Source organism: Tamandua tetradactyla, chromosome 1, assembly GCF_023851605.1.
Source record: "Tamandua tetradactyla isolate mTamTet1 chromosome 1, mTamTet1.pri, whole genome shotgun sequence".
NCBI lineage: Eukaryota > Metazoa > Chordata > Mammalia > Pilosa > Myrmecophagidae > Tamandua > Tamandua tetradactyla.
In genome coordinates, this window is record NC_135327.1 from 49944994 (window position 1) to 49970191 (window position 25198).

The 25198-nt window shown below is 38.6% G+C and overlaps 1 long non-coding RNA gene across 2 annotated transcripts in view; it reads right to left on the bottom strand.

Annotated features, from left to right (window-relative positions):
• Nucleotides 1-3531: 3531 nt before the first annotated feature.
• The window catches only part of LOC143646389 (uncharacterized), a 183774-nt gene continuing 162107 nt past the window's right edge, over nucleotides 3532-25198 (bottom strand). For both annotated transcript variants that reach the window (XR_013157461.1, XR_013157462.1), the window contains exons 5-6: nucleotides 5640-5749; nucleotides 3532-3696 (exon numbers count right to left, since the gene is read on the bottom strand). This is a non-coding gene — a long non-coding RNA (uncharacterized LOC143646389). The remainder of the gene's footprint in view (nucleotides 3697-5639; nucleotides 5750-25198) is intronic.

Genomic DNA, 25198 nt, shown 5'->3' on the forward strand with positions numbered 1-25198 from the left:
TGTGAGGATCCCCTTATGCAGCACCATTTGTTGAATTTTTTGTTTCTTTGTTTTTTTGTTTGCTTCTTTGTTTGTTTGGGAAGTACAAGGGCCAGGAATCGAACCCAGGTCTCCCACATGGCTACTATGGTTTCCTTTTAATTGAGCTCTCTCCCACTGAACTCAATCATAACCCAACTGACATAAAGTATTGATGATAATCGAGAGAAAAAGTAAAATACTGACTTAAACCCCTGACTGAATTCATATTTCCTAGACATCCTGTAGAAATGCTATGTGTAATGGAGGACAAGTAAAAGGGGAGGGGACACACGGATGGTCTGGATATTTTCTCTGCTGGATTTTAATGAAGCCATCTTGGTTTTATCATGAAAACCGAAACATGAGCTCACTTTGCTGACATATATTTTCACTGAAATCCTAGGGCCTATCCCAAAATCACTGCTCAAAATTGATCCATTATCTTATCTGCTAATCTCCTTCATAGCTATTGGAAACTGCTTGGACTGGAAGGAAACCAGCTCAGATGGCATCTTATTATAAATAGAACTCTCCCTGATTCTTCCATAACCCAAGCTGTACAGTTGTCCTTTCAAAGTTTGGTCTGCACCAGAGTAGATCATAGAAATGAATAGAAAGAAACAGGAAGAGGCAAACAATGGCTAGCCAAAGACTTTTTCCTTTGGTGGATTCTACCAGACACAGAAGCATTTAAAGAAAACTCTAATTTCCAATCAAAAGACACTGACATATTAGAACCAAATCTCATTGTCATTAGATTATATATATAGTGTGTGTAATATGATGTAGGAGACACTGTCAGTAGCCCCCCACCTGCCCCCCAGTTTCCTCAGAATTCACCTCCACAGGTGGAAGATTGCTTACTGTGAGTCCTTGCACTTTTCTGCTTATGGGCCTTTATCTGGAATAAAGTATTAGACAGTTAATGCCTCTCCCTCACAAAGCTGCTATCAATCAACAGCTGATGGGATTTGGTGGATAAAAACTCCAGTTTCCTCACACCATGGTGGGATCCCCCATATTCTACACTGGTTTCCAGAGTTCCCTAGTGGATTAGGCTCCAGTTGCCACACTGGAGCCTAATAATACACCACTATGTCTTCCTTTACCTTCCTGTCTCACTTTTCCATTCCCCTACTAGAGTTTCCTGGAATCACATCCCAAATAAACTACTTGTTCTGAACTCTTTGTATCAGGATCTGCCTCTGGGAAAATCCAAACTAAGACAGATTATGTCACCCAGTATTAAGCAAGGCCCACTGTGTTCGCCATGTGCCTTTCCAGATGAGAGAGAAACCCTGAATATCATCGGCCTTCTTGAACCAAGGTGTCTTTTCCTGGATGCCTTTGATTGGACATTTCTATAGACTTGTTTTAATTGGACATTGTCTCGGCCTTAGAACTGTAAACTAGCAACTTATTAAATTCCCCATTTTAAAAGCCACTCTGATTCTGGTATATTGCATTCTGGCAGCTAGCAAACTAGAACACCCACCAACTAATCCTAAGAAACAAAGCCATAAGCAAATGGACAAAATGAAAACTCTAATATAGGTTTGTGATTGTTACTGCTAGGAAGTAAATGCATGCTATGTGACAGGTAAGTTCTGTCTCCCCATTATGGCACTGTTCTTTCCAGTCATACTCTTCATTTGTCCAAACCCTTCAATCCAGGCAGGAAGGTCTGTTTAAGATAGCACAGGCATACAGCTGCCTTCTCACCTCCATATTTTTTTGCATATCATCTTTTCACTTGGAATGCCTTCTCCACTCTTCCCAACCTATTCAGGTTGCACCAGTCCCTCAAGGCCTACTTCAAGATTTGCCACTAACATGATGCTTTTTGTGTCACAACTAAGAGAATTATAGCATTTCTTGCCTTTAATTCACAACTGGGCTACTTAATCATTGTTATCTGTGTAACCTCTTAAGTACTGCGGAGGTAGTATGGTCTGCCTAATCAAACTGGACTCTCCTTGCTCCTCTCTTGTACCTCTCTTAGCCTCCCAGGACCTAAAATAATATGGCACATACAATTACCTATCAATACAATGTTTAGGCTCTAAAGTAATAAAACACAGCATGTATCGGACCAGTAGTAATGAAGCAGAAAAGTCTCTGCCCTCTCATGTCAGCAGATGGAGTTATCTGAAGCATCCTTCTTAATAATCCTTTCCAAGGATTTCGAAGAGAAAAAAAAAAAACAAGAGGTCACCATAACACCTTGGTTTATATGCACAAATTTCCCTCATTGGTTTACAGACATCATAAATGATACTGCCTCTCACCCATAAATAAAAAGTACTTAAATGTAATTTTGAGAAAATGTGTCCCAGGGGCAATTGAAGTCTTTTTTTCTCTCTGTTATGATTGTTACCATTACAAATAGACAACTCTGGAAGAATCAAAAGGGGAAACCTTTTAAAGGCTTACTCCAGAGCCTAATACCCTCCCCACTTTATTTTTCTAAGCCCTAATGCCAAAGGAAAACAAACACTTATCGACATGCTAATGATGTTTATTCCCCTATCTGTGGTGGGATAAGGGCAGTATGCCAAGCCCAGAGACAGCTAACTGAAGCGTCGAGTGAGTGGAGATCAACTCCATCATCAAGTGTAACCATGACTTACATATTTGGGACTGAGGATAGGTTCAGGAACCTGGATTTCTTTTCCCCACCTCTGTTTCATTCTTTCTGCCCTTCCAACCTCTAGGCACTTTTTCCCAGCTCCAGTATGGATCAGATCCTTTCCAGTTTGCTTGTGAAGTCATGACCCCCTTTCTGTTCCTCAAGCAACAGATGAAGACATTCAAGAAAAAAGCAGAAGTGGTATATACATACGATGGAATATTATGCAGCTTTAAGACAGGATAAACTTATGAAGCATGTAATAACATGGATGGACCTAGAGAACATTATGCTGAGTGAGTCTAGCCAAAAACTAAAGGACAAATACTGTATGGTCCCACTGATGTGAACGGACATTCGAGAATAAACTTGGAATATGTCATTGGTAACAGAGTCCAGCAGGAGGTAGAAACAGGGTAAGATAATGGGTAATTGGAGCTGAAGGGATACAGACTGTGCAACAGGACTAGATACAAAAACTCAAAAATGGACAGCACAATAATACCTAACTGTAAAGTAATCATGTTAAAACACTGAATGAAGCTGCATCTGAGCTATAGGTTTTTTTTTACTATTATTATTACTTTTATTTTTTTCTCTTTATTAACATTCTATATCTTATTCTGTTGTGTTGCTAGTTCTTCTAAACCGATGCAAATGTACTAAGAAACGATGATCATGCATCTATGTGATGATGTTAAGAATTACTAATTGCATATGTAGAATGATATGATTTCTAAATGTTGGGTTAATTTCTTTTTTTCCGTTAATTAATAAAAAAAAAAAAAAAAAAGCAGAATGTCTCTCTGCTTCTGCTTTGTTCAGGGTTCTGACTCCCAGCTGCTCACACTGGAGGCATCCTGGCAGCAAAGCTTTCCACTGTAAGGCTAGAGCCACACCTGTAAATGACACCTTGGCCACCCCATGTCCAATACCTCGGGAGGTGGGGAGAACTGGATGCACTTTCCACCACAAGACTTTCCATCTTCCTGCAAGTCATTCTTTCCCAAAGCAAAGTTTAACAGTCCCGTTCAGGTGGGAGGTCCCTGAAAGATGCCAAAAGAAGAAATGAGCATTTCCTGCTGGTTTGCTGTCTCCCTTCCAAGCAGCAACGCTTACAGCGGAAGTCTCTCTACTTTCTCCTCTCCTTTCTCCAAGTCTTAGCATTTTTGGCATCTATACTGGCGTGCACACCCAAAGCAATCATGTCTACAGCAAAAGATTATCGTTCAGTAGCGATATAATCCCTAATGGCACCTCAATGTGTCCGTTGTTCCAGTACCTCCTACACCACTGCAATTGAACTTCCCAAATTCTTGACAGTATACTTTTTCATGATGAGCTTTAAAAAACAGACTGTAATTAGATAACAGGATCCAAAATCCTTCTACACCAGATTCAACTCATTTGTAAAACGGCTTTCACTTTCAGGGGTGAATATGGAGTAGCTTCTATTTTTGCTAAAATTCTTTCCAACATGCAGAAGTCCTCACAGGATAAGGTAGGCAAGGTTTTAGTTGCAGTCATCCCTCTCCTCTATACAGAACTTTTTTATCAAGTCACCCTCACAGCTATTATTTTATTTAATTCTCAGAGGAATAGGCAGGATGGTGAGTAGGTAAGAACACTGAATCTAGAATCAGATCCCTGAGTTTGAATTCCAGCTTGAAGACTGAGTATGTAACTTTGAGTAAATCACCTACCCTCCCCACATCTCCATTTTCTTATCTGTAAATTGTGTACAGATAGTACATACGTCATAGAATCAATGTGAGGCTGAAACTTTTAATTTATTAATTCAATTTTAAGTGTATATAATGTATGTATGTATATTATGTATGTGTGTGTACATGTGTAAAAGCATTAGTACACAGTGAGTGCTAAATAGCTAATAATAATAATAATCATTATTATTATTACTATTACCATTACAATTACAATTGGATAGCTGAGGAAATGAAAGCTCAGCACATTCCATGACTTTGCCTAAGCAATACAGTTCCTAAGTAAGGAGTCAGGTATTAACTTAGGTTCGTTTCCCTCAGAAGCAGACCCTGAGACAAGTATTGAGTGCAAATAGTTTACATGAGAGATGAAGCACCAGTAGGGGTGTAGGAAAGTAAATTGGAGAAGGAAAAGAAGCAGTTAAGGGTGTGTTTCTGAGCAGGTCACTGCTATGGGCAACTGGGCAAAATTCCACTAGAAACCCTCTAAGTGAATGCAGAGGACTCACCACATAACTCAGAACTGTCTCTCTAAGAGTGGAGGCTGCTGGGAGATTTATCTACCAACTCCAATTCATCGTTGTTGAGGGCTGCTTCTGGGGCAGTGACTCCACAGAGATGATTTATGTCCTGCTTCATGTACAGGCTGAGTATGCTCACAACATCTGGGCATAAAAATGCAGGGAGCCATGGGCATATACTAGAACTATCTGCAAGTCACCTCCTGGTGTGGTCCAGGAAAGTGAACAGCACACCAGCATCAACAACTACAGGAATGTAATTCCAATCTTGGCATTCTCTGACCATCTTGAGCATTCAGGAAGAACCAAAGCTAAATGTGGCCAGCTTAGGAGGGCATATCCTGAAATAACCTCTGCAGAAGCATACTGTGTGATCTTTCTTTGTAACTTGTTCCAAAGCTTATCAAACTTTATGAAATGCTGACCTACCATCAAAATCCCTGTTGGTGAGCCCATTTTTTCTTCATTGGTTTCCAATAGGAAGAAAGAAAAAGTAAGTTTGACAGCGTATTTTAATAAGGAAAATAAAAACCATAAAGAAAAGACCATGATATAGCTTTACACTCTGCTAAGTATACAGAAAACAAAAAGGTCTCTGAGCCGAAATGCTCTTTCTGAAAGGTGATTTGACAAGGTCTGTCTTCTATACATATGCTTCCTGGTCTATATTTTTGGAAAAAGTAAAATGTTCCATGTAACAATTTTCAAGTTGACAAGCTTATACTTGAAAGACATAATACACACCTGAGCCCCTCAAGGAGAGTTATCAAACTGAGTTTCTTAATTTCTGTCAAACACCTTCCCTTCACTCTCCACCATTCCTCTAGGCAGAGCTTTGATGGCATCTTATCTTTCTAAAGGAAAAAGAAATTTCCAAAATTAATTTATAAAAGCAAAAACTTTCATCTACCCTCCATGTCTAAATAAAGAAGGAATACGAAATCTAAACAGCCAAACTTATCACAACTGCTTTCTTTTATTTCTAGCCAAACCCTCTTAATATGGACAAGATACATTTCATAGCAAGGAGCTGGTAGAATCTGACTTTTATTTAAAAGGTCAGTCAAGCCCATTTGCAAATAAGCAACTTTACATCTCTCTGTGTGGAAGGCTCATTTTCTCTATATTTGGGCAGTGCCCACTAGAAGTATCTGAAAACCACGACCTCTGAGGATGAACTATGATATAGACCAGAGAAACTCTCATTCGAAGTAACTGACGCCAGGGATCCACAGTGAAACGGCACTGTATTATTTCATTTTTCAAACTTACACATTCCCCTACACCCCTTTCATTGGGTGATTTATGTTCAGTTGACTTTGCTACAGGCCTGGAATGTTTACACAAAGGCTTAATAGACATTTACTTTGGAGGTTACATTGTGAGATAGAATCAAGGAATTGGCCCATTGCCGAAGTCAGAATAGGAGGCCACCTGGAAGTTAATGATCATTTTGCAAAGACCAGAGGCGTATAACGGAAGGTTCCCAAAGATCAGGGACGTTGTGTAATCACCACATCACACTCAGACACACACCTTTAGAATGACTGAAGAGAAAGCTCCCTGTAATGGAGACATCCACAGATCCAGACATCCAGGATTACAAATACTCAGTACCTTAATACTTTAATATCATATTTGGGGCTGCACTTTACAGTTCATATGTGTTTTCATGTAACTTCAAATTAATGCTCTCCAAAAAGGTGCATGTAATTCCACATGCCAGATAATCTGCTTTAAATGTTTCATTCTGGCTGAATTTACCTTTGGGGTGAGGAGGTGAATCTAGACTATATGATGTGTAACCGGTAAAAATCAAACTAAAACTCAGGATCTCCATATCTCTTCAGGAATTTCTCCACTATTCCACAGCTACTTAGTTGAAGCTATGAATTTTTCTTTGATCCAAACAAACCCACAAATACTTATCAAATAGCTACTACATTAATATACTGGGATAAGTATAGTAGAGGATAAATACAAATATAATCTCCTTTGAGATGATAATGTAATTTGGGAGCAAAGCATGTTTGTTTAAGCTATTTGTGTATCTATACAGAGAATGGATAATGCTTTCTAAGATACCCTTTGCTAGATACAGGCAAGAAACAAATCAAAAAGCCAATAAACATAAATCCTCACATGGCATGGAATAAAGAGGAGCTACTGCTTCAATGAAGGTGTTCAAAAGAATCTTCCATAATAAGATGCCATTTGATAGACATCTGAAGGAAACAGAGGAGTAAGCTACGGAAGTATGGGGGAATTACCATTCCATGGAGAGTAAACAGCCAGAGCAAGTGACCTGAAGTGGAGGGTGCTTGGCTTGTTTGAGAAGCAGTAAGGAGACCACAGTGGCTGCAGCAGAGCAGGCAGGGACATAAGAAGAGGAGGAGAAGGCAGAGGGGAGCAGGAAGACAGGTCAAAGAGGGTCTTATAAGCTATTGTTAAGGACTTTGATTTTGAGATACCATTGGAGGATTTTGAACAGGTAAGTGATGTGGTCCAGCTTATGCTTTAACAAGTTTTATTCTGTCTTTTTGTAAAATAAATGACTATCCAGGGGCACTGGTTGAAGCAAGCATATCTGTCAGCTTGGGAGATGATGATAATATGGTGTGAAATGCTTAGGTTCAAGATGTATTTTGAAGATAGATTCATGGGATTTGCTGGTGAGTTGGATGTGAAATGGGAGGGAAAGAGAAGAGTCAATGATTGCTCTTAAATTTTTCAGCATAAGCACCTAGAAGGGTGGAGGTGGCATACCTCAGACAGGGAAGACCAAGGATAGAACAAATTATGAAAGTTAGATCAGAAGGTTAGCTTCTAACCTCTAAAGTTTGAGATGCCCATTAAATATCCAAGTATGGTTGTTAAAAATGCATTTTGAGTATAAATTGGGAGTTTAAATGAGATAGCTGGCTGGAGATAAAAATCTGGGTATGACCACATGGCATTTAAAGCCATGAGACTGGATGAGATCACCTGTGGCAGGAGTGTAGATGGGGAATAGGACTAAGAGCTGAACTAGGGTAGGGGAGCTCAATTTTTAGAGACAGAGAAGGTCAGGAGAAATCAGCAGAGGACATCAATGAAGAGAAGTCAGTGAAGTAGGAGGGGAATAAAGAGAGAGTGTACCCCAGAAGAAGGAGGATATCAAGAAAAATGAGTGCATGTGTCCATAAAAAAAGACTGATGCAAAAATGCCCACTGCAGTTTTATTCTTAACACTCCCAAAATGGGAACAACCCAAATGCCTATCAGCAGGACAGTGGGTAAATAAATTCTGGTAGTCATATAGTGCAACACTACTCAGCAATGCAAAAGAATGAACTACTGCCACTCACAACAAGGATGACTCTCCAGATAAAATGATGAGCAAAATAGACCAGGCACTACATAGTACACATTCTGTTTCCAAGTCTCCACAAATTGAAGGTCAAGATCATTGATGTGACTGTATTGAAAAGTTGGACTTCAAATAAAGCTTTTATCCCTGGCTTGGAGTTGGCATTAAACATATATTTACTACTCTGAAAATATTTCATCAGTTATAATGCTGAATGGTTGTAAAACACATGTAATCTGTTAAACCCTCAATCCATCATTTACCAAAGGTAGGATGTGGTAAGGTGACTGAACTGTATTACAAATCAACTTCTGGCCAGGGTATAACGAAGCCAAAAGAGGAACCAGGATAATCCACTGAATGATAATTGTTTCTCTTTTTTCCCCCAAGTAACTAAGAGATGTGTTTCCAAAAAGACCCATCCCATTCCTGATAATTCTTTAAGCTTTCTCTCTGTTCTCAAATCAAGCCCTTCTAAACTCTCTACTCCCACATAAAGTCTTCCCTGACTACTTATAAGCAATGCAGAGTTCTTTTTCCCTTTACTATCTTCCTTCCTTTCAAAACTCTGTGCATGTAAAGGCTCTCCTGGCCCTTGTCAACATCAGGGCCAAAGGGGTCTGGGGCCAAGTGAACAGCAAAGCAGACACTGGTGGCTGCAACCTTTTCTATCACCCGCAGTATGCTCCCTGCCATGGAATTTGTCCCAGCTGCCTTACAAACTCTCTTCATTCTCCTTGAGTTCTATTTCCTCCCCTGCCCCTTCACTCTCTGAAATGACCTCTCCACCTACTTTCCTGGGAAAATCAAGAACATCTGATGAGAACTCCCACAAGTTTCCTCCCAAGCTCCTTAAGTTTTTTTTGGCCCATCACCCAAACTTTCTTCCTTCCCACCCATCTTGGAAGAAACTTTCCCTGCCACAGAGAAAGGTTAACCCCTTCACCTGCCTCCTTCTACGCAGGGTCCTCCCTCTGATAACTATGGTCTCTGTTTCCCTCTCCATTGACTACTTACCCAGTTCCTTAACACACGTTCAAATCTTCTCATGCAAAAAAGAAATACATACACAAACACTAATAACACCCCACCTCAGTTTAGTCTCCAAGCACCAGCTTTTCTTTTTCTGGTTTTCAACTTATTTTCTCTCTTTATTCTCTCAGTAAAGCAAGATAATGTCCGAATACCATCCAGCAGTAAATTGAGGAGGTGTAAAAAAAAAAGTCTAAGGACTCATTCTTCAATTCCATGCATCTTGGCTCTTCCTCTCTCCTATCAAGTGAAACTGTCTTCTTGAAGGTCAAACAAAATCAAAGCCTATGTTTGCCACCCTTCTTGCATTTCCAGCAGCACTTTTGCCACTCAAGATGAGCCATTCTCCGCCTTCCCTTCTGTGATTTTGATTTCCCTCCAAACTTTCTTACTGCTCATTTTAGGTGTCTTTCAAACTTTCTTACTGCTCATTTAAGGTGTCCTTCAATATTTTTCCCTATTCTTTTTCCATCACTTAATGGAGGTTTTCCCAAAAATACGACCCTTAGCCTTTTCTCTGCTTACTGCATCATCTTTTCCCAATGTCGATTCTCATTGGTTCCAAGGCCCAGTTGTGTTTCCCAAAGGTAGAGTCTTACCTCTGACCTCTCTCTTAAATTTTACATCCAAAGACCTGCTAACCTACCCCAGCCATCTGTATGACATGCTTCAAAAAATGGCCCACTGGCTCCTAAAATCCTAGTCATCCAAAGCAGAACTGATGCAAACTATAAGGAACCATTCTTCATAACTTCTGGAAGCTTTTTTATGATTCTTGCTGGGGGCAGGGACTGGTGTCAGACTGAGGCCTGCAGGTATAGATGATTTTGCCTGGCAGGAGGAAGAGTATGAGAGAGAGGACAAGGTCAGATCCAGAACCAAAGTAGCAAAGCTGAATCTGCTTCGGTGCTTGGCCTTGTATGTTTGCCTCTTGGTCCTCTTGAAGTTTACGCTGTGCAAGAAATGGATGACAGAGACATTTCTCAAAATTTTACAAGTATTGCTTATGCACCTAGGAATAGAAAATTAAGTATTTACTTTGGCTGAAAGTCAAAGCACAATGGCATTACATGGAGAAGGAGGTGACAGAGGCTTCTCCCTTGGACACAGTGGATCAAAAAAAGCTATGGCCTCTTTTCCACTTATTGTTCACATTGTAAATACTTTACATATACAATTAAAAGGCCCATGCATATTCTGCCTCTGCAATTATTCATGGGTCTGTGAAGCATCTCTCTATGATCAAGACTTGCATTTCTAGGTCTGGTACCTGGATCTGCCTTCCTAATCATGACATCCCCAAATGTCAAGGAGCTGTTGTGAGTGATGCTTTCCCCAAAAAACACTGGGGCTAACATTTCCATCTCCAAGTTACAGAAGTTGATAAGGGTTAATAAATCCCAGGCTGTGCATATGACTCTTCCTCCCACTAGAGGAACAAAAGATAATGAAAGAAATGTTCCTTCACCAGGAGTCTGGACTCCCCATTAAGGGCTTCCTGCTAATTTCAAGCCTCACCCTGAAATCAGGGCGGCCTGGACCCCTGGGACACTCACCACCCTATCAGCATGACCTGTGGATTCACAGCTTCCCAGTATTCTAATCTATTCCATATTCAAGAAGGCTCTGAAGTGAAGGGTAATCATTCTCACACACACAGTAACTCCATGCTTTCTTCCCACTCATTAATTTGACATTGAGAGCAAGCGGGGAAACGAGGTCTTCTCCATTTTAATTCAAAAAACTGAGTCAGTTTTCAATGAGGACATTGGAATTAAAAGTGGACAATCTATCTGAGAAATTTCCAGGGCTTAAGTTGAAGCAAGTAGTGCTCCCAGACAAATCTAGCCATTTGCCTGACTACCAACCTGATTCCCTAACTCTGCCATGGTCAATCTATCAGAAAGTCCTAATTCTATTTATAAAATACACCCCATATCCAGCTCTGCTCACCTCCCTGACGATGGCCTTTAAAAAAAAGTGCAGTTTTATGGAGAGATAGTTATATACCATACAATCCATCCTAAGTATACAATCAGTGGTTCACAGTATCAACACATAGCTGTGCACTCATCACCATTATCAATTTTAGAACATTTTCATTACTCAAAAAAACAGAAAACAAATTACAAAACCCAAAACATCCCATTAAATTACCTTCCAAAGCCTTCCCATTTCCCTTTGAATAAAATATGAACTTCTCATCTAGCCTATATAATTTTCCTTAAGCTATTCCCTTGCCACCTCTTTGCAATCATCACCAAAGACTCTTCCCCTCTCTCCCTATGCTCAACCTCACTGACCCCCTTGCTATCCTTCCATTACACCAGGCTCTATCCCACCATCTTAGGCTGGGATCCCTAAACACAGAGCCTGTGATGGGGATTCTTGTGTATGTGTTTTATTGAAGAACGACTCTCAGTAAGATAGTGAGGGAAGCAGAACAGGGAAAGGAAAAGGAAGAAGCAAGACAAAGATATGGTCTCCACTAAAGACTGGTCTCAGACTGTTTGCACGGGGGTCTCTGGAGCACAAATGGCATGATACAGTGGTCCTGCATAAGGCAAGCAGCCTGGGCATCTTACACCACTGTATCAATCAGCTATTGGCTATGGCCCACCTCCCAGGTATTCTCCTTCAGTTGAGGACAATGCAGTTGTGAGCAGTGAGTATCCAATTCACATCTGGGGGATAGGTACTCTGATCCAGCAAAGTGAATCTGGGTGGAACACCCACAATTCTATTGGGCCCACCTTAAGAACTTGTTTAATGACTCCTTCTACCTAAAATACTCTGCTTCCAGATTTTTGGGTGTCTGGCTTCTTGTCCTCATTTGCATCTCAGCTCAAATGTCATCTTTTCCATATGGCTATCTCTGGCCATCTAGTTACATATCACCTCCTAGCTGTCCTATCTCTTTATTCTAGATTAAAGCTTCAGAGCACTTTTTGTTACCTGAAACGATATTTCTTATTTATTTAATTTCCCCTTACGTGTTTATTGGCTCTTTCCCCCTACTACAATGTGAAGTTCGTGAGTGCAGGGACCCAGTCTTATTTACCAATCTAGTGATAAAACTGAAATATGTACATCAACCATGTATTAACTTTGCAAGCTTGAGAGAGTTAATTAGCTTCTTAAAATGCTAGGTTAATAGAGTTATTGGGAGACTTAAGTGAGTTGATTCATGTAAAAGGCTTGGAATAGTACCTTATGCATGTTAATGATTCAAAGGCTAGCCTGGCATGGAAGGAAGGGAGGGAGGGAGGGAACACTGAGGGGAGAAAGGTAAGGATGAAAGGAGGGATGGAAGGAGGGAGGACTTCCCTGGAAGCTCAAACTATCAATCTGCTCTACCTATATGATATGCAACAAAGACCAATGACATATCTTTGATTTTTACCCTTTAAGGCCACATAAGTTCTTATTCTCTTCCTCAGCCATCAGTAGGCATCGAAAAAAATATCCAAATTATTTTTCTTTTCCTTGATGGTGCTTAAAAAACAGCCAGTATTTCTATCTTGACCATACTCCTTGCCAAGTCTATAGACCTGAAGGTTCAATTTAGTGAACCTTCAGCTAAATCCTGAAGTTAAGGCCCTCAACCCCAGCCATAGACAGTTGCCCTTCCAACAACCCTTGCCCACTGCTAGACTTAAGCCAACTCTGCCATGTGATTAAATAAGCTGGCTGTATCAAGAGGAAAGGAAGCTTTCAGTAAGCTTCAGTCACCAAATGAGCTATGGTTTTGTCTGTGGCCTGGATGAAATGAGTAAAGGAGCAATTAGTTCAACTCTCCTCTGGAAGAAAGGTTTAATGGGAAGTAGGAGAGATCATTATTAAACAAATACAAACTGACCACTTTCCGTAAGCAGGCACTTCAGGGGAACATAAAGACAAACCATGTCACACAACACAGTGAAAAATAAAAGGCCTGGTTCAGAAAGCTGTTGCAATGAAGAGGAGATCATTGTACTCAGCAAAATCTCTTAAGGAGATCGTTGTATTGGTTTGGACAAAAAAGTCTAAGACATTCAGGTTTTATGGAAAGATACCAAAAACAAACTTATGCTACTAAACTATCATTGGAACACCATGCAATGTATTTATCCCCAAAGAGGAAAGAGGAGACCAAAGCAAAAGAGAGAGGAGGAGGGTCAAAGGGCAGCATTAGAGGTCATGAACTGCTGCCCACATTGTCACTGACTTCCCATCTTCAATAAGGTGCCTAAATTCAAGAATGCCTGGTATGAGGAGAGTTTTTTCTTTTTTAGAAAGCAGTTAAGAGTCTGGGTTTCCAGACCAACTAACTGAAAGTGATAGAGACCACATCTACCCTGCAGGAGCCAGAGCAAACTGCTGAGCAGAAGGAATCATGTAGGAGCACTGGCCTTCTGTAGGTCAGGGTGCAGCATTTGCACCAACTTAACCCAGATCTCTAAGGGATAAGAAGAGCTATAAAACATCTGGGCAACATCTATATCCTCTTGCAATCAACCAGAAGGTACAGAGCAGAAACCCATGACTCCGTGACAGTCTCAGGAGCCCTTTTTCCAAACAGGGCTAGGATCTTCATAATTTGCCCAAATCCAAAGTAATGTCCATTTGAAGCAGGGACTGAAGTGCTCAGGAAGAGTACAGAGAGGGACAGGTAAGTGGGGTCACCCAACATGTCTTTTCCTTCTACATATTCTTCCCAGATGATCTCATTCATTCTCCTGGTGTCAATTCCCACCTTTAGCAGAACTTCCAACCAGATTTCTTTCTTTAGCTCAAGAACCATGGTCTCCCATACAGTAGCCACCAACCAGATCTAGCTACTGAGCACTTGAAATGCAGCTAGCATCCTTGAGGAATTGAACTTTTTATTACATTTTAATTTATTTAAATTTTCAAAAAAAATCACATTTGAGTCAGTTATTAGAAAATCTGCAAGTATGTTTCATATAATTTGGTGATGTGAATCTACCTTTTCAATCACAAACTTTTCAACTACCAATGAAAATATAGCATGCAAATTGATATGTGCCATAAGTGTAAAACATACACCGAGTTCAGAAAATTTATTATGAAAAATTTGTAAAAGCCTCATTAATAATTTTATATTGATTACATTTTCAAATGATAATATTTTAGATATAATGGGCTAAACAAAGTAATATTAAAATTAATTTTACCTGTTTCTTTTCATGTGACTTAGAACCTTTAAAATTACATATGTGGAAAACATTATACGAGGAGAGGTACCAAGATGGCGGCTTAGCAAGGTGCTTGATTTAGTTCATCCTCAAGAACAGCTACTAAATAACCAGGAACAGTACAGAACAGCTCCTGGGGCCACATCAGTGACCAGACACATAGCATACCCCAGTCTGGACCAGCTGGACTGGTTGCGAGCCCCCCCACCCCAGAACCATGAGTTCCCTAAGCCATGGTGGCCGGCACCCCACCCCCACAGGCTGCTTCCCAGAGGGGACAGGAAAGGGACTTTACCAGTAGCAGAGGCTGAGCACAACCAAACGCCAATTGTGGAATTAATTAACAAATTCTGACAAGTAAAAATAGGCCCCCAGCTCAGGTGAACCTGGTCAAAGCAGAGGTCACTCATTTTTGCCCCAGTGCCAAGGGGACAGAGCTGATGGAAAAAAGAAAAAACAAAAAGAAACAGAGGTTTTTGTGGCTGTGTTTCTACAAAGGCTTGACTGCCTTTCCCTTTGACAGGGAAAACTGACTCAGGTGACTCTTTCTTCCTGACAGGAGGCCAGCTTAGTCTGAGAAAATCCTCCTGGGGTCTATAATACCTAAAAAGACCCTCCTAAAGGTGGGAGGGGGGGAAAGGCACTATACAGGCAGGGCAAGAAACAAGAACTGAAAAATTCTCCTCTGTTAAACAAAACCTACACTAGTAGTCCAGAAAAAGCTGAACTGAATGTCAAACAGACAGACAACAAATTTATCCAGCAAGAAAACCCTAGGTAAAAGAAGTGAAGACAATCTCCAGAATAAACTAATTAAGGTAATTAAATGCCTAGACACCAGCAAAAAATAACAAATCACACTAGAAAAATTGAAGATATGGCCCAGCCAAAGGAACAAACCAACAATTCAAATGAGATACAGGAGCTGAAACAATTAATTCAAAATATACGAATAGACATGGAAAACCTCATCAAAAATCAAATCAATGAATTGAGGGAGGATATAAAGAAGGCAAGGAATGAACAAAAAGAAGAAATTGAAAGTCTGAAAAAACAAATCACAGAACTTATGGGAATGAAAGGTACAGTAGAAGAGATTTAAAAAAAACAATGAAAACCTACAATGTTAGATTTAGAGAGGCAGAAGATAGGATTAGTGAACTGGAGGATGGAACATCTGAAATCCAAAAAGAAACAGAAACTATAGGGAAAAGAATGGAAAAATATGAGCAGGGGCTCAGGGAATTGAATGATAATATGAAGCACATGAATATATATGTTGTGGGTGTCCCAGAAGGAAAAGAGAAGGGAAAAGGAGGAGAAAAACTAATGGAGGAAATTATCCCTGAAAATTTCCCAACTCTTATGAAAGACTTAAAATTACAGATCGAAGAACTGCAGGGTACCCCAAAGAGAATATATCCAAATAGACATACTCCAAGACACTTACTAATTAGAATATCAGAGGTCAAAGTGAAAGAGAGAATCTTGAAAGCAGCAAGAGAAAAGCAAGCCATCACATACAAGGGAAACCCAATAAGACTATGCATAGATTTCTCAGCAGAAACCATGGAGGCAAGAAGACAGTGAGATGATATATTTAAGATTCTAAAGGAGAAAAACTGCCAACCAAGAATTTTATATGCAGCAAAATTGTCCTTCAACTATGAGGGAGAAATTAAAACATTTTCAGACAAAAAAAACACTGAGAGAATTTGTGATCAAGAGACCAGCTCTGCAAGAAATAATAAAGGGAGCACTAGAGACAGATATGAAAACATGAAAGAAAGAAGTGTGGAGAAGAGTGTAAAAAGAAGGAAAATTAGATATGACATATAAAAGCCATAAGGCAAAATGGTAGAAGAAAGTACTACCCATACAGTAATAATGCTAAATGTTAATGGATTAAACTCCCCAATCAAAAGACACAGATTGGCAGAATGGATTAAAAACTAGGACCCATCTATATGCTGTCTACAGGAAACACATCTTCGACCCAAAGAGAAACATAGGTTGAAAGTGAAAGGTTGGGAAAAGATATTTCATGCAAATAATAATCAGAAAAGAGCAGGAGTAGCTATACTAATAGCCAACAAATTAGACTTCAAATGTAAAACAGTTAAAAGAGACAAAGAAGGATACTATGTATTAATAAAAGGAACAATTCAGCAAGAAGATATAACAATCATAAATATTTTTTCACTGAGCCAAAATGTTCCAAAATACATGCAGCAAACACTGAAAACACTGAAAAGAGAAATAGACACATCAACTATAATAGTTGGAGACTTCAATTCCACACTCTCATCAATGGACAGAACACCTAGACAGAGAATCAATAAAGAAACAGAGAATTTGAATAATACAATAAATGAGTTAGACTTAACAGATACTTATAGAACATTACACCCCACAACAGCAGGATACACTTTTTCTCAAGTGCTCATGGGTCATTCTCAAGGACAGACCATATGCTGGGTCAAAAACCAAGTCTCAATAAATTTAGAAAGATTGAAATCATACAAAACACATTCTCAGTCATAAAGGAATGAAGTTGGAAATCAATAATAGGCAGAGTGCCAGAAAATTCACAAATATGTGGAGGCTCAATGACACACTTTTAAGCAACCAGTGGGTCAAGGAAGAAATTACAAAAGAAATCAGTAAATATCTTGAGGCAAATGAAAATGAAAACACAACATATCAAAATTTATGGGATGCAGCAAAGGCAGTGCTAAGAGGGAAATTTATTGCCCTAAATGCCTATATCAAAAAACAAGAAGGAGCAAAAATCGAAGAATTAACTGTCCACTTGGAAGAAGTAGAGAAACAACAGCAAACTAACCCCAAAACAAGCAAAAGGAAAGAAATAATGAAGATTAGAGCAGAAATAAATGAAATTGAGAACAATGAAAACAATTGAGAAAATCAACAAAACCAGAAGTTGGTTCTATGAGAAAATCAGTAAGATTGATGGACCCTTAGCAAGACTGACAAAAAGAAGAAGCGAGAGGATACAAATAAATAAGATCAGAAATGGAAGAGGAGACATAACCATTGACCCCACAGAAATGAAGGAAGTAATGACAGGATACTAGGAACAACTTTATGCTAATAAATACAACAATGTAGATGAAATGGACAACTTTCTAGAAAGGCATGAACAACAAACTTTGACTCAAGAAGAAACAGACAACCTCAACAAACCAATCACAAGTAAAGAAATTGAATCAGTCATTAAGAAGCTCCCCAAAAAGAAAAGTCCAGGACCAGATGGCTTCACAGGTGAATTCTACCAAACATTCTAGAAAGAATTAGTACTAATCCTGCTCAAACTCTTCAAAACAATTGAAGAGGAGGGAAAGCTACCTAACTCTTTCTACGAAGCCAACATCACCCTCATACTAAAGCCAGACAAAGATATTACAAAAAAAAAGAAAACTACAGACCAATCTCTCTAATGAATATAGAAGCAAAAATCCTCAACAAAATTCTAGCAAATCAAATCTAGCAACACATTAAAAAAATTATACATCATGACCAAGTAGTATTCATCCCAGGTATGCAAGGATGGTTCAACATAAGAAAATCAATTAATGTAATACACCATATTAACAAATCAAAGCAGAAAAACCACTTGAACACCTCGATTGATGCAGAAAAGGCATTTGTCAAAATTCAACATCCTTTCCTGTTGAAAACACTTCAAAGTATAGGAATAGAAGGGAACTTTGTCAAAATGATAAAGGAAATATATGAAAAACCCAGAGCTACCATCATCCTCAAAGGGGAAAAACTGAAAATATTCCCCCTAAGATCAGGAACAAGACAAGGATGTCCACTATCATCATTGTTATTCAACATTGTGTTGGAAGTTCTAGCCAGAGCAACTAGACAAGAAAAAGAAATACAAGGCATCAAAATTGGAAAGGAAAAAGTAAAACTCTCACTGTTTGCAGATGATATGATACTATATGTCAAAAACCCCAAAAAATCCACAGCAAAACTACTAGAGCTAATAAATGAGTACACAAAGTGGCAGGTTACAAGATCAATACTCAAAAATCTGTAGTGTTTCTATACACTTGTAATGAACAATCTGAGGGGGAAATCAAGAAAGGATTGCATTTACATTTGCAACCAAAAGAATAAAGTATTTAGGAATAAATTTAACATAAAGAGACAAAAGACCTATACAAAGAAAACTACAAGTAATTGTTAAAAGAAATCACAGAAGACCTAAATAGATGGAAGGGCTTACCGCATTCATAGACTAGAAGACTAAATATAGTTAAGATGTCAATTCTACCTAGATTGATTTACAGATTCAATGCAAAACCAATTAAAAATCCCCAAAACTTACTTTTTGGAAGTAGAAAAACCAATAACTAAATTTATCTGGAAGGGGAGCATGCTCTGAATAGCTAAAAGTATCCTGAAGGAAAAAAAAATGAAGTCGGAGGTCTCATGCCAACTTACTTTAAGGTGTACTATGAAGCTACAGTGATCAAAACAGCATGGTACTGGCATAAAGTTAGATATATTGACCAATGGAATCAAACAGAGTGTTCAGATATAGACCCTCTCATCTATGGACAATTGATCTTTGATAAGGCAGTGAAGCCAACTCACCTGGGACAGAACAGTCTCTTCAATAAATGGTGCCTAGAGAACTGGATATCCACATGCAAAAGAATGAAAGAGGACCTGTATCTCACACCCTATAGAAAAGTTAACTCAAAATGGATCAAAGACCTAAACATTAGATTTAAGACCATAAAACTGATAGAAGAAAATGTAGAGAAATATCTTATTAATCTTATACTTGGGGGCGGTTTTCTAGACCTTATACCCAAAGCAAGAGCATTGAAGAAAGAAAGAAAGAAATGGGAACTCCTCAAAATTAAACACTTTTGTACATCACAGAACTTCATCAAGAAAGTAAAAAGACAGCCTACCCAATGGGAGACAATATTTGGAAATGACATATCAGATAAAAGTCTAGTATCCAGAATTTATAAAGAGATTGTTCAACTCAACAAAAAAACAACAGCCAACCCAATTACAAAATGGGCAAAAGACTTGAACAGACACTTCTCAGAAGAGGAAATACAAATGACCAAACAGCACATGAAAAGATGCTCAACTTCCTTGGCCATTAGAAAACTTCAAATCAAAACCATAATGAGATATCATCTCACACCCACCAAAATGGCCATTATCAATAAAACAGAAAATGACAAGTGCTGGAGAGGATGTGGAGAAAGAGGCACAATTATCCACTGTTGGTGGGAATGTCAAATGATACAACTGTTGTGGAAGGCTGTTTGGTAGTGCCTCAAAAAGCTGAATATAGAATTGCCATATGACCCGGCAATCCCATGCTAAGTATCTACTCAGAGGACATGAGGGCAAGGACACAAATGGACATTTGCACACCAATTTTTATAGCTGCATTATTTACAATTGCAAAGAGACAGAAACAGCCAACATGTCCATCAACAGACGAGTGGCTAAACAAACTGTGGTATATACATACGATGGAATATTATGCAGCTGTAAGACAGAATAAAGTTATGAAGTATGTAACAACATGGATGGACCTTAAGGACATTATGCTGAGTGAGATTAGCCAGAAACGAAAGGATAAATACTGTATGATCTCACTGATACGAACTGACATTAGTGAATAAAGTTGGAGATTTTTGTTGGTAACAGAGACCATCAGAAGATAGAAATAGGGAAAGATATTGGGTAATTGGAGCTAAAGGGATACAGATTGCACAACAGAACTGAATGTAAAAACTCAGAAATGGACAGCACAATACTACCTAACTGTAACACAGTTATGTTAAAATACTGAATGAAGCTGAATGTGAGAACGATAGAGGGAGGAGGGCTGGGGGCACAAATGAAATCAGAAAGATAAACGATAAAGATTGAGATGGTATAATCTAGGAATGCCTAGAATGTATAATGATAGTGACTAAATGTACATATTTTAAAAACATTTTTGCATGAGGAAGAACAAAGGAATGTCATTACTGCAGGGTGCTGAAAACGGATGGTATTTAATATTTCAAAATTTCAACTTACGTGTGAGACTAAAGCAAAAAATGTTTATTTGGTACAAAAAAAATTACATATGTGCCTTGCATTATATTTGCATTTGATGGCACTGCTCCAGATTTTTCCTAAGTACCTGAAACTTAACATATCCAAAATTAATCATCATCTTTTGTTCCCCATACTTAATCTCTTCTTCCTCTAGAATTACCTGAATGCCTTCATCCAGCAGATTACACTGAACAAAATCTGAGAGTCATCTTTCAGGCTTCAAAGTTCAATATTTGCTGTTTCTCCTTTCTGGAATGTTCTCTAGTTCCCTTTCCCTCACTAATTCCTTCTCATTTTTCAACTGATCTCTTAAACATCATGTCCTCAGTGTGACACGCACTGTCCTGCTCTTTATCCTCATGGCCCTCTGAGTTCATGGAAACTAGTAGACAATTTCCAACATGCTGGCAACTTCCTACCATCAGGCCTGCATGTTTCTTCTCCTTTGACTGAGGTGCAACTGGTAAATACAAGGAAATTAACACCATAAGAGGACTCCTCTCCCCAGACTAGGTATGCATTCTCAGTTTATGTTCCATTGTACCATTCACTTCCCTTTTCCAGATATTCAATACCATCTTCAATACCACAAATCCCACTCAATCCCTGAGGGCAGGGGCAAAGTCTATCTAATTCACCTTTGCTTCCATCCACAGCACTTAGCAAAGTGTAGCATGCAGTGGTCTTTCAATAAAGACTTTCTAAGTGAATGAATAAACAGATGAATGAATAGACATCTCACCTCTGACCTGGGTGAGAAGACAAAGCATACACAACACAGGTAAGCAGGAAAGAGACTTTCCAGATGTGCTCCTCTGTAGCTGCTGGACTTGAGAAACAGAGGGGGGGGTCAGAGTCCCACTATAAGGTCATGAGAGGAGACATGAAAACTGGGACTGTAGCAGCCTCCCTATGCAGAGGCCTTAAGTAGTCATGAAGTGCCTTATGAATTGAGGAGGTTTTATAATTTTATAGCCACTTCCTTGACACATGCTCTGTTCAGCTTTGCAATGTGGCCTCTTTGCTGTGAAAAATTGGAACAGGAATTATGAAAACAATACACCTCAGTTGGCAGGAACCATGTGTAGAAAGTGAACAACCTTTATGAGAGCTGACTGAACCAAAGCAGCAACCAGTTAACAGGTATGGTTAAAGAATGAGCCACAGAAAGTCAAGCTCATTCCAGGAAGCCTAGAGACCCAAAAACCACCCAGGAACAGCAGGGACAACAGTGATGATAATAACAGTCAGGGGAGCTAACACTTACTGGGCACCTATTATGTGCCATGTGTTACTTTCAGTACTTTCTTCTCTCTCTGTCCCTCTTACTCTATAATATATGTGCATATTGTGGATGGATGGATACATACGTAATATTAACTTGTTTAATTCCCATAGCAACCCTATAAGATTACAATCATTGTCATCCCTATTTCATAGATGAAATAAAACAAGGATGTGGGCTTCAAACAGTTGCAGAGTCTGCATTTTTACCCATCATGCCAAACTATCTCTCAATCATAGGTCAGTGAGTGAAAGGATAGATTCCTAACTTTTGGCACACTGGGTCAGATTTATACTCTATTGGTTCTGTTATTCAGTGTCTGGCAGGTTTATCCAAGGAACATGTTTGGGGCAAGGAGAAGACATGAGCATTATTCTCTTCCCTGGTTCTAACCACATTCATTCATGCCTGCAATGGACATGTGGTTATTTTTAAGCTCTCTCTTGCCAGTCTTTCTATTCATCCTGTGTGTCTTCTTGAGAAGACCTCTTTTCTGTTCTTCACTGCCACTGCAATATTAGACAGTATTAAGGGAAATTGGTATATCTAAAAGCAGAGATTATGAATTAATTGAGGTTTGGGGCCAGGTGTCCCATTTAAGTCTCGTTGTACCTTAAAATGAGGAATAAATCCAAACTTGTCACAACTTTGGAGGTAACATGGAAAAGAAACTGGAAAAAGAGCCATAATCAGCAAAGTTAGGAGAAGAAGCGGTGACATGGGTGAGATAACATTGTTTTAATCCTTACAGTCTTGCCTCAAATTACCAGTCCCACTGCCCCTTTTCCTGGTCAAGTTGTTCTCAGGTCTGAAGGACATTTTTGTCAAGACATTTTTCTTCCTGTACATAAGAGACATGATGTTTGCTGTAGTTTTAAAAAATCAAATGAACATTTAAAAAGGGAGAAAGAAAATGAAACCACTGGTAATGCTATCTTCCCCAAATCAATATTTTTGAAAAAGAGAGAAGTGACAGGAACATGATGTCCATCTACAAACATGTTAAAAAATATATAAAAATAAATAAAAAAAGGAGTGTGTTCATTACATCAGAAAAAGAATCAGTGGGTGGCCATTAAGGGAAAGAAGAGTTCATCTCAATAAGAAAAAAGTTTTGAGTCATTAAAGCTGGTCAAAAATTGAACTGTCTCCCTTGTGTGGTGTCAAGCTCCCATTTAGGGAAATAGATGCCTCAAGGGAAGGATCCCTGACCATCTGTACTAAACCGAGTTTGAAATTATTTTATTGAGATACAATTCACATGCTATAAATTCATCATTTAAAATTCCATAGTTCAATGGTTTCTAATACATTCAGAGTTAAGCAGCCATCACCATTATTCAATTACAGAACATTTCCATCATCCAAAAAGAAACCTTAAACCATTAGCAGTTGCTCCCAATTTTCCCTCTTTATAGCCCCTGGCAATCACTATACTACTTTGTGCCTCTAGCGCTTTGCCTTTTCTGAATATCTCATATCAGTGGAATCATACAATATGTGGCCTTTTGTGTCTGACTTCTTTCACTTAGCATAATGCTTTTGAGGTTCATACATGTTGTAGCATGAATCAGTACTTCATTTATTTTTATGCCTGAATAATACTACAATGTATGGATATACCACATTTTGTTCATCCATTCAACTGTTAATGGACATATGTGTTGTTTCTACTTTTTGGTGGTATTAAATAATGTTGCTATGAACATTTGTGTTCAAGTTCTTTGTCTTCAATCTTTTACATATTTACCTAAAGTAAAGAATTACTGGGTCATATGGTAACTCTATGTTTAACTTGAGGAACTGCCAGACTGTTTTCCAAAGTAGCTGCACTATTTTACATTCTCATCAGCAAAGTACAAGGGTTACAATTACTCCACATCCTCACCAATATTTGTTATTGCCTGTCTTTTTTATTATAGCTGTTCCAGTGGTTGTGAAGTGGTTTCTTATTGTGGTTTTGATTTGTCTTTCCCTAATGACTAATGATGTTGAGTTCTTTCCCTGTTCTTATTGGACATTTGTTCTCTTTTCTGGAGAAATATGTGTTCTAGATTCTTTGCCCATTTTTTAAATTGGGTTATTTGTCTGTTTATTTTTTAGTTATAATAGCTCTTCATATATTCTGAAAGATCACTAACATATCTAATTTTCACTCTAAGTGAATCAATCTGAAAGTTGGGAAAATTGGTTAACCTTTTAGGAAAAATGAAAATTAGCAAAGTTGAAATTAATTATTTGAAATAGAAAACCTAACATGAATAACCAAGGAAGAGATTAAAAACATTTATAAAGATTTACCTCCCCTGTTCTCCCTCCTACTTTGCAAACCCCTCCCACCCTGCCATACCTAAAATCCCAAAAAGGATCAAGAGCAGCTGGCTTTCAGGATGAAATTTTTAAAACTTCAAGGAAAAGATATTCTCTATGCTATATAACATGTTCTAGAACATAAAGAAGGATGTTTTTAAAACAACACAAAACTGGTCCTAAAATCCAAGATAAATAGCCTAAGAAATAAACTATCGAGCAATCTTACTCATGAATATTGATATTGAAAATTCATAAATGAAGTATTAAAAAACAGAAGAAAAAAATTTTAAAAGGAAAACAATATGTTAATAGATGCAATTTGGCAGTACTTTAAATAAATAACATATCATGACCTGTAAGATTCATAAGATGATTCAAAAAATGAGAAGTCAGTAATATAATTTACAATGCTGGTAGCTAAAAAATTTCAATATAGTAAAAAAAAAAAAAAAAGAATTGAATACAAATCAACATTTATTTCCAGTTTTAAAATCTTCTCAGGACCTGTGTGTTAATTTGCCAGACTGCTATGACAAATGCCACACAATGGGTTGGCTTAAAACAGGAAATTTATTGGCTCACAGTTTGGAAGGACAGAAGTCCAAAATTAAGTCAAAGCCATGCTTTCTCCCCAAAGTCAGTAGCAGATTGGTGCTGGCTTGCTGCAGTCCTTGGAGTTCCTTGCTTTAATTTCTGCTTCCCATCACCTGGCAAGCTGTCTCTCCATGTGTCTGCTCTTCTGCTTTCGGCTAACTTCCCGCTTCCGCCCCTCCCTATGGCTTTCTTTAAATAACTGTGTCTGAACTTCTTCAGCTTATAAGACTCCAGTAATATGGATTAAAGCCCACCCTGATTCAGTTAGGCCATATCTGAACTAAAAATAACATCTTTAAAAGGTTCTGTTTACACATAAATCCCTGCCTGTAAGAACATGTATTAAGAGAGAACATGTCTTTTGCTGGGGTACATAATCCAACCTACTACAACCTATAAATTGAACTGTACACTA